Here is an 11,446-nt window from a genome sequence, read left to right as displayed (position 1 = left end):
TTTTGCAAGAAAATTTTTTTCGTATCACAAAAATATAAATCCTATTAATGATCATATGTGTCTTCTGTATTGTTCTACTTAATATTGTTATCCTCATACTTAACTGACTTATTTTTTTGAGAAAAATTTGCAGTTTGACTATAGTTGGCAAGTAATACGGAGATGTCTTTTGCATGGCTTACCAATGTTCAGATCAGTAACTGTAGTTGTAAGTTTTGTTTATGGAATCTTCTTTCGTATTGTCAATACAACTGTTGTAAGTTCTCTATGTACAATCTTCTTTGTATGGTTCTATTTTGTCATTGGAAAATTTAATTGATTATTTGGTTAAAAGCAAATTGAACAATGTTGTTCTTGCAAAGGACATGCATTTTCCCATGTAAGCTTCTGTCTTTCTCTTTTTAGGTTACTGGGTTTGTCATTGATTTACTAATCTTGCTCCCGTTTTATAAACACTAGAATGTGCTCTGCCCTGTTTTGTCCCTGATATTTGATTTCTAATTTGCGTAACATATTAGACTGCGGTTAAAAGGAATGCTATTTAATATATTGACTAGAGATGTGTCCTCAAAATGGAGTAGTTTCTTCGTCTCTCTTTATTTGATTACCATTTAAGTACCCCAGTTTGATATTTTACAATTTTGTGTCTGATCTTTGACTAATAATGAGGTCTGTTGTCTATTCTATTATGACTGAGAATGTAGACAAAAACAGACTTATTATGATTTCAAGTTGCATTTATTTTATAATTAGATTTAGATTTATCTCTCTTGGTTTTGGTTTTCACTTTTCATTCATGGTATCAGGTTATAATGTAACAATTGATGATTATTTATGTTCGATTCTTATTATGAAAATTAAAATTTTGTAGAAATATAATCTTAAAACAAGCAAACTTATTTGACCCCTACTAGGTGACTTGGACTCTTCGTGGTCAATGATTGATGGCAACAGGCAGGCCAAGTGTTGGCTGGTAGCCAATGGTTGGCAACGGGCATGTAATGATGGGCTTGGAATCAGGTGGACCATGTGACAGTTGGTGGTCAGTGGTTGGCGGCACTAATGGTTGGCAACTGGTGGCCAATGGGCGCGTAAGTATGGTATGGAGTACATTTCTGGACTTAATGTGACTTTCTTTAATATGGATGCTTAATGGTGCCATTGTTAATATCTCTATATGAATGATACCTTCTTTTAATTTTATTGTTATTTGTTATGTAATGAGTTCCATGTATCGTGTCACTTTGTGATGAATTAGAATACAATAGTCTATATAAGCCAAGTATGTACCCCAAGAAAGGGAGATTATTTTGATGAATAAAGTTTCTTTTGAAATTGAGTCCATGGTTTGGTGCTGACTCCAGCCAGCCCTAAGTGTTGACTTCTAGTGTTTTTTTTCCTAGCTTGGTGCTATCCATGCAAGCCTAGGTACTGACTGTTCTTCATGTTAGGCACCTGTGAGAAGTAGCTTGGCTTAATGCATATGATGCAGCTAGTGCATTATGTATGCAGCACCAATAAGCATGAGTAAGTAAAGTTTTGTATCAGTAAGCACCAGTAACAACAACAGTGCAGCATTAACACTTGGTACTAGACACCAGCCGCTTATTATAAGAGGTAGTTTGTTAGTAAAGTTTTGTATCATCTTTGTAATTGAAGGTTAGTTTCACGTGCTTATTAATTGATTGTCATGTGCTTAATTAACATTAATTAGAAGCCATGTGCTTAACAGTTAATTGTTGAATTTTTTTTTTTCACATCAGATAAAGAATAGAGATTCTCTTAAACTAAGGTTTGTCTATAATATCATGCTTTTTCTTGGTATTAGTATTCTTATTTTGTTGCTTGTATGCTCCTTTTTACAAATGTAATGCTCATCAATCATTTGTTTTTTTTCATAAGCCTTTGGTCATGTTTGTTGTCATATTGCATTAACGACTACTTTCTCAGTCTTCAAGTAATTATGCAGAGCAGCTTCTCTTTTGTTTCATGTGTTCTGATGAAACATTTGTAATTAAATCCCCAGGTAAAATAGTCTCACTGTTCACTTGCTAGGCTAATACATGTCTACAGCTGGCTGATAGAACATCACAAATTTTGCTGAAGCTCCAGACCATGCATGATTTTTGGTAACAGTATGCACATATTGGTATATAATCTTAGCTTACCTTAAAAAAACATGTATAATCTATGGACACTACTAGAAATATTCATATCATTAGTTAATTTTTGGTAAGCATACCACCTAATTTCACCAATGGGCTTTAGCTCTTGATTAGCACTTCTTCTCCCTCAATAGTGGGACAGAAGTCGTGGATTTAAAACTCACATGGTGTGGCTTTCCAATAAAAAAACTAATTTAGAATGATGATGAAACCCTTCTGCTTTGTCATTACTAATTTCACAATGGCAACATAAAACCCCCTTTCCTTGATATCGTCTTTAATTAGCCTCCTTCCCATAAAAATTTATCATTTATGTTTCCTCTACTTATTATTGATACTGTCCCCGTTAAACTCTGATTTTCTTATCATTCCTAGACTTTTATGATTCTCTTATTTTGAAGTTTCTTTTGTAGTTTTTAATTCATATTAGTTTTGTTGTACTTGCTTTTTGTAGAAAACTAACCCCAGCTGAAATTGATGATATTTAGCTCAAGTGCAGTAGGTTACTGCTTGCTCTTCTTGCCTGCCATGTCTTTGAAGAGATATTATTAATCAAATATATGTTGCATTCGTTCACATTGTAGCAGGGTGATCAATTTAATGTAGATTAATTGATAGGATTAAATTTCCAACTTGTCTGAATTGGAGCAGCAAACTGGTGACCCAATTACGCCTATTACTATATATCCTCTGTCTATGGAGTGGTTTATTTTGGGCCTATTTCTATATATCCTTTGTTTATTATTCAGAGATGAAAGTAAATTACATCTTTTCTTCTATTACTTTGGCATAACTAGTACCGACAAGAAATTCAGGTAAGCTTTGTTTTCCTTCCTCGCTAAGTATGTGGATGGTCTTACATTTGATGTGAAATTGTCTTGGTTTGGGTTGATATTCCAAGTACCTTGCATAAATGTCACACTTCTAAACTGTTTTATATAACCCTCTTTCAGCGTTAATTGGATTTACCTTTATAGTTGTTGGGTAATATGCTAGTTTTTCTATTTGTTGTTTTGCAACTCCTGCCTTTCTTAGTGCATGTTATAAATCTCATTTTAAGTCACTGTTTACTGTTATTTATCATAATCTTTTTAGCATTTTGCTTTAGATTGCCTAAGTTCTGATTGTGCTTCTACCTTAACTACTTGTTTCCAATTTACTTTAGCTTTAACAATTGTTTGTTGGGGTTGTTGATTTTCTCTTTAACTTTATTAATTTATTTTTCGTTAAATGATGCTTGTGTATTTATTTTTTGTTTTGTATAATCTATTTAATTCCAGTGGTGATGCATTTGCATCCTTTTATGTTTGCATCCTTTATCCTTTTATGTAAGGTTGATTTGATTTTGTTGTTCTCTTTTGTATATTCTTCTAAGTTGAATTTGTTTTGTTATTTGTTATTTTTTATATTCTTGGAAGTGTTTTTCTTGAACTGTGTATCTGGGTATGTGTTTTTTCAGTTTTCTACACATGGTGGATTCTAAGCTTGCGCCACCAAGGATTTGCACTTTCCCCTTGTCTGCTAAGTGTTTGGTAATATGGCCATTCGTAGTGCATGTTATATATCTCATTTTGAGTCACTGTTTGCTTTATGTTACCTAAGTTTTGGTTGTGCTTCTACCCTAACTAGTTGTTTCCAATCTACTTTAGCTTTAACAATTGTTCGTTAGGGTTTTTCATTTTCTCTTTTACTTTGTAAATTTATTTTTCGTTAAATGCTAGTTGAACTATGTAGCTGGGTATGTGTTTTTTCAATTTGCTACATGTGGTGGATTCAAAGCTTGCGCCACTAAGGGTTTGCACTTTCCTCTTGTAAATTTGTCTACTTGTCTTGTTTTTATTGACTTTTTTTTTTCTTTTTTTTTTTTTTTTTTTTTTTGTAAAGGACACGGGAAACTTGTTGGACATGGCCGCATGCGTGTCCCAACCGTTTTTCTGCTCCAAAATAAAAGGCTGAAACGCACTACCTCTAACACTGATCTTCTTCCACTCACGCCGATCTCTTCTTCTTTAGCTCTTAGATCTATAATCCTATTTCACTTTTACTGTTTTGCCCTTTGCCCTTTCTGTCCATGTGTGCTTTTTATTGCTTTGTCTGCCTCACAGTGTCCCACATTAAGAGCTCTTTTATCTCCTGCCACCCTCTTGAACAAAAGATGTGTAAATAGATGTTTCTTTTCAATTCTTTTTTTGTCTTTTATGAGTTCTACCTCCTATCAAGCCAGGTAGTCAACTTTTTACAATTCTTATTTCATTATTTAGGTGGCTATACTTTAATATGCTTCTAAAAGATTTTTTAACAATTATTTAAAAATATTTTTGTTATAAAACAAATTTTTCAGGTTTGTCTTCTGTGTCTTTATTTGTAATTTTGAAAGTTTTTAAGGTATTCATGTTCATAAGATATGTTCTTTGGTGATTGCCATCTTCCAATGTCTCTCTTATAGAATAATATTCTAATTGCATGATTTCCTTATGTGATCAGTCTTTTAAAGAAATGGTTGCAATGTGTCTGGTGAAAGATCCTGGAAAGGGGCGGAATTTATTGAAACACACCTTTTTCAAGCATGCAAAGTCTCTTGAGATTTCTGTGAAGAAATGATTCGCTGACTTGCCTCCCCCTTGGAATCATGTAAAAGCCCGCCAGGTTACCCATCACATTGCTGAGACGCACCTTTTGTACTTTCACTTGTCCTGGTAAGCTTGTGTCATGGCTATGGTTAATTTTGCAGCTTAAAGATTAGGTGCAACTCTGTAAGGAAGAAGAGGTAATATCACAGGTCATATACATTTGTCCACGCCATTAAATTTGAACTTAAAATGCACGTAGTGATATTTCTTTAATTTTTATCTATATTTACTACATATTTAATTCAATTGAATTCAATTTCTTAAGAATAACCGATGTAGGATCTCTCACTTAACTTTAGTTATCTGTCAAAACCGTCCCCAATTTTGTTTTCCTCTTGTTCATATTGACTAAGTTCCCCTTTCCATTTAGTTACACCGATGATATGGAGCTTGATGACGCTGTGTATGCGGCTATTTTGATGCTAAAGGAGGGGTAAATGAATGTTAAGCCTTTTTTTTTAAAGAGAAATATTTCTTTATTTAAAAAGCTGTGGTGGGGTGTAGCTAGAATGGTAAAAGCCAGGGCATTGGTGGAGCTCGATGGAAATTTATATATATAAGTCAATGATAGTACTGTTTATATCATTGAGTTTTTTATTCATTATTCTTTCTTCGTCTCTAAAAAAATCCGGCTTCCTTCATGTTTAAATATTTTCTATTTTGAGAACTATTTTATGTTTGGCAATATATTCTTTAGATTTACAATGTAGGCTTTACCTTTTTGGTGCTTCTCTTACATGCATGCCATGTTCTTGGATTGTGCCCTGTATTGCGCCTTTTTATTAAAAATGTTTTACCTATAAAAATACTAAGCATCATACAATGTATACATCTTTTTAGGGGGGATGTCTTAATTTTCAATTATTGATGGCTTGAGGAGATTGTACATTGAAAAGCCAAAGCCACTAGAAAGTTGGGTATCTTTCGGTGGCAAAATGGAGATATTCTGATCTTTCTAGCTTTGTTGTCAAGTTTCAACTCTAGTTTTTAGGACCTTTGTAACGGAGGATTGATTTTTATTTGTATTTCTGCAGACGAATAGTGATTTTTTTGCTAAACTCATGGTCTTTTGGGTCAATATTCACCTGGAAAGACAAATTCTATAAACATTTGCTAAAATACAACTATCCAGGTTAGTTAAGTTTTATTTCTGTTTGTCCCTTCTGATTTGTTAGTATGACTGGATCTCAAAGATGAATGTCCCTCATAATATGTTTGAACAGGTGCTCACACTGGACAAAAGACAGATTTTTTTGTTGTTCTGGTATCACTAGTCACCCTCACTTTCCTATGTTATTTATGAGGGCTAATTAAGATTAAATGCACTATAGAAACAATAACAGTGTCGCATCTACACTTGGTGCTAGACACTAGCTGCGTATTATATGAGGCAGTTTATTAGTAAAGTTTTCTATCATCTTTGTAATTCAAGGTTAGGGTCTCGTGCTTAATTGTTGATTAGTTAGTAGCCATGTGCTTAACAGTCAGTTAGTTAGATCATTAGATCAGTGTAGCCAGCTCTAAGAGGCATGGCTGCCCTCTTAGTCTGTCACTCACCATTTTTCCTTTGCTTAATCATTTCTCTAGCCAGCCCTAGGTGCTGAGTCCAAGTTCATCCATATCTATTTTACCTGTTCTTTAATTTCCTGCATCATTGTGATAAAAGGTTCTCCATTTATCCCACGAAGTTTCTTTTGTGCTTTGTTGTGGAGTTTGGTAATTCAATTTGAGTTGACATGGGATTTTTGCTTTATCATGTGGTGGGCTTTCAGGTGTGTGTAAGAGATATTGTCCGTAATCGTCCTTCTCATTTACTTTTGAAATTGTTAGATATTGATTTTGTTGCTTCATACAGGTACTTGAAACAGTGTTAACTGTGTTGGTGACTGTAGTTGAGGACATCAAATGCTCCGATATAGCTGATGTTATTGTTGAACTGAATCTTCTGAGTGCTTCAAATGCCCTTTAAAGAAGGTAAGGTAGTTCTTTCATTCCTTTGGTTTCTTTCTAGTTACTCCAATATGTAATATGTAAATGTCCTTAACACAGTCAGCCCTATCAAGTTTGCAACTCAGTGGTTCACCGAGTAACATTGTTACAGTTATCATTTCTTACTGACCTGATTTTAAAGCTAATATACTTGATTTTTATCATTGCTTGAAGTTATGAGTCAAAATTAATGTTAGTTTACATTTTGGAATCTGAAAGATGTTTCTGTATGGCTTTACCTGAAATTTGTTCGATTGTGACCTGTTATGTTTGTCTTTATTGTTTGTTTTTGTTTCTTGATGAAATTTTATGGCTTTGTTATACTTTTGAAGGAGAGTTTACATATGATGTAAATAATTCTGTCATGTGTTTTGGGTTTTAGTTGGACAATAATGAGCTTATCTACTGATGTTGCAAAATTTTTTCTGTAAGAACTTTTGTCGACCAAGATTGAAATTCTTTTTCCTTTTTACTTTTGGGTGAGATTGGGAAAAGTAAAAAATAATATATCCAGTCCTTTAACCTTGATGACAATCCTATGTTGTGACTTCTTGATTGAGGTAGAGAGATTGTTATATTAGAGGTAATGTTGCACATGTTCCATTTGGCCTAATTAACATTTGGCCTAATTAGTTTGACTGATTCCTGGTAGGTATTGAAATTCAAATTTATTATGGTTGATTTGTGTGTAGGTGAAAGTCCGATTCGTAGTGTTTTCTTTTTTGGATAAACTTATTCATTGCTTTTTTGACATTTTTATTCAGTTTTATTTGATCTTGGGAATCATTTTTCTGTGGACTAATTAGAAAAAGATGAATTTATAAATCTCTATACCAGGCAACGACAAAAAAATGCAGTCCCCAACTTTATGTTTTGGCAGGGTCTCTTGCTCCATTCTAAGCAAACAACGCATCACAAAACCTTTAAGGTCTAGCCAATGAGCTAGATTCAACAATAATGGAAAGGAGTGTGAGATCATGATTCAAGAAATGTTGTGTGCATGTATAAGTACTTACCAATCCAATAAACAACAAAACTATTAAGGTTTCATTTGTTTTTGGCATAAACTGATATTGTGTTTTCAGGTATTTGGTGTGTCAGAAAATTTTAGTCAACGGAAAATTACAGTATATAGGCAGAAAACATTTAAGCTTTTTTTTTTACAAATCAAAATCATTTACACCTTTAAAAAACATAAACGGTTTTCGGAAAAAAAGACTTGCGTTTATCCCTACCATCCATATCCCTTTTAACTCCATATATTTCCAATCTAAAAAGGCAAAGAAGACATATTTCCATACTGTATTCAGGGCAGTCTAAATTAGTGAAGCTTTTATGACTATCAATTCTATCCAAATTGTGCACCTTCATTCATGCTAGGTTAGTTTTTTTTTTTTGTTTTAGTTGACTTCGTAGAAACCAATTAGTCCACAGAAAAATGATGCCCAAGATCAAACAAAACTGAATAAAAATGTAAAAAAAGCAATGAATAAGTTTATCCAAAAAAGAAAACACTACAAATAAGACTTTCACCTACACACAAATCAACCATAATAACTTCGAATTTCAATACCTACCAGGAATCAGTCAAACTAATTTGGCCAAGTGTTGGAACACGTGCAACATTACCTCAAATATAACAATCTCCCTACCTCAATCAAGAAGTCACAACATAGGATTGTCATCAAGGAAAAAGGATTGGATATTACTTTTTACTTTTACAAGTCACCAAGCAGTAAACCTGCAATATTTTCTTAATCTCACCCAAAAAACAAAAAGGAAAAGAATTTCAATTCTTGGTTGACAAAAGTTCTTATAGAAACAATTTTGCAACATCAGTAGATAAGCTCATTATTGTCCAACTAAAACCCAAAAGACATATGACAGAATTATTTACATCATATGTAAATTCTCCTTCAAAAGTATAACAAAGCCATAAAATTTCACCAAGAAACAAAAACAAACAGTAAAGATAAACATAACAGGTCACAATCGACCAAATTTCAAGTAAAGCCATACAGAAACATCTTTCAGATACCAAAACGTAAACTAACATTAATTTTGACTCATAACTTCAAGCAATGATAAAAATCAAGTCAATAAGAAATGATAACTGTAGCAATGTTACTCGGTGAACCACTGAGTTGCGAATTTGATAGGGCTGACTGTGTTAAGGACATTTACATATTGGAGTAGCTAGAAAGAAACCAAAGGAATGAAAGAACTACCTTACCTTCTTTAAAGGGCACTTATCAAAAAAAAAAAATCCTTCTTTAAAGGGCATTTGAAGCACTCAGAAGATTCAGTTCAACAATAACATCAGCCATATCGGAGCATTCGATGTCCTCAAATACAGTCACCAACACAGTTAGCATTGTTTCAAGTACCTGTATGAAGCAACAAAATCAATATCTAACAATTTCGAAAGTAAATGAGAAGGACAATTACGGACAATATCTCTTACACACACCTGAAAGCCCACCACATGATACAGCAAAAACCCCATGTCAACTCAAATTGAATTACCAAACTCCACAACAAAGCACAAAAGAAACTTCTTGGGATAATGGAGAACCTTTTATCACAATGATGCTGGACAAATCAAAACATTGTAACAGGAAATTAAAGAACAGGAAAAATAGAAATGGATGAAGGGTGAGTGGCTGACTAAGAGGGCAGCCATGCCTCCTAGAAGAATTGAAAGGGATTAGAGAAGAATAGGAATATGAACAGTCTGAATTCTGATTGCAGGCCTCTTACAATCCATCTCCACACCTTTACACAATTCATGAACACAACTAACTGACTAACACTAACTGCCAGCTGGCTACACCGATCTATTGATCTAACTAACTGACTGTTAAGTACATGGCTCCTAACTAATCAACAATTAAGCACATGACACAATCAATTAATAAGCACGTGACCCTAACCTTCAATTGAAAAAGATGATAAAAACTTTACTAATAAACTGCCTCTTATAATAAGCTGCTGGTGTCTAGTACCAAGGGTTGATGCGACATTGTTGTTTTTATAGCGCCTTTAAACCTAATTAGCCTTCAGAAGTAACATAGGAAAGTGAGGGTGACTAGTGATACCATAACAACAACAAAAGATCTGTCTTTTGTAGGCTTTGGTCCAATTTGAGCACCTGTTCAAACAAACTATAAGGGACATTCATCTTTTGAGATCTAGTCATACTAACAAATCAGAAGGGACAAACAAAAATAAAACTTGACTAACATGGATAGTTGCACTTTAGCAAATGTTTATAGAATTTGTCTCTCCAGTTGATTATTGACCCAAAAGATCATGGGTTTAGCAACAAAATCACTGTTCGTCTGCAAAAATACAAATAAAAATCAATCCTCTGTTACAGAGGTCTTAAAAACCAGAGTTGAAACTTGACAACAAAGCTAGAAAGATCAGAATATCTCCATTTTGCAAACAAAAGACATGCAACTTCTAGTGGCTTTGGCTTTTCAATGTAAAATCTCTTCAAGCCATCAATAATTGATGTAACTGCATTGGAGGAAGCTGAGCAAGAGACGATGAGACATCCCCCTAAAAAGATGTATACGTTGTATGATGCTTTGTATTTTTACAGGTAAAACATTCTCAATAAAAAGGCGCAATACAGGGCACAATCCTAGAACATGGCGTGCATGTAAGAGAAGCACCAAAAGGTAAAGTCTATATTGTATGTCAAAAGAATATATTGCCAAACAGAAAATAGTTCTCAAAATAAAAAATATTTAAACATGATGGAAGCCTGATTTTTTTAGAGATGAAGAAAGAATAATGAAGAAAAAACTCAACGATAAAAATTACTATCATTGAATAAAAACATATATCGAGCTCCACCAATGCCCTAGCTTTTACCATTCTAGCTGCACCCCACCGTAGCTTTTTAAATAAAAACATATTTCTTTATAAAAAAATAAAAAAAGCTTAACATTCATTTACCCCTCCTTCAGCATCAAAATAGCCATATGCACAGAATCATCAAGCTCCATATCATCAGTGTAACTAAATGGAAAGGGGAACTTAGTCAAAATGAAGAATTGGAAAAACTTAACAAAAACAAAATTGGGGAAAAGAGACGAGGTGGGGATGGTTTTGACAAATAACTAAAGTTAAGTGAGAGATCCTACATCGGTTATTATTAAGAAATGCATCCAATTGAATTAAATATGTAGTAAATATAGATAAAAATTAAAGAAATATCAATACATGCATTTTAAGTTCAAATTTAATGGCGTGGACAAATGTTTATGACCTTTGTGATATTACCTCTTGTTCTTTATAGAGTTGCACTTGATCTTTAAGCTGCAAAATTAACCATAGCCACGACACAAGCTTACCAGGAAAAGTGAAAGTACGGAAGGTACATCTCAGCAATAAGATGGTAACCTAGAGGGCTTTTACATGATTCCAAAGGGGTGGCAAGTCAGCGAATCCTTTCTTCACAGAAATCTCAAGAGACTTTGCATGCTTGAAAAAGGGGTGTTTCAATAAATTCCGCCCCTTTACTGGATCTTTCACCAGACACATTGCAACCATTTCTTTAAAAGACTGATCACATATGGAAATCATGCAATTAGAATATTATTCTATAAGAGAGACAATGAAAGATGGCAATCACCAAAGAACATATCTTTT

At 33.6% G+C, this 11,446-nt stretch overlaps 1 long non-coding RNA gene across 1 annotated transcript; it reads left to right on the top strand.

The window, feature by feature from the left end:
- Positions 1–3,588: 3,588 nt before the first annotated feature.
- On the top strand, positions 3,589–7,840 carry LOC126729197 (uncharacterized). Its single transcript, XR_007656537.1, has 5 exons — positions 3,589–3,697; positions 4,050–5,228; positions 5,830–5,927; positions 6,651–6,769; positions 7,665–7,840. It is a non-coding gene; the product is annotated as an uncharacterized LOC126729197 (long non-coding RNA).
- The last annotated feature ends 3,606 nt before the right edge of the window (positions 7,841–11,446 follow it).

The sequence above is a fragment of the Quercus robur genome, chromosome 1 (assembly GCF_932294415.1).
Source record: "Quercus robur chromosome 1, dhQueRobu3.1, whole genome shotgun sequence".
Taxonomy (NCBI): domain Eukaryota; kingdom Viridiplantae; phylum Streptophyta; class Magnoliopsida; order Fagales; family Fagaceae; genus Quercus; species Quercus robur.
This window is presented reverse-complemented; position numbering and strand designations above follow the sequence as displayed.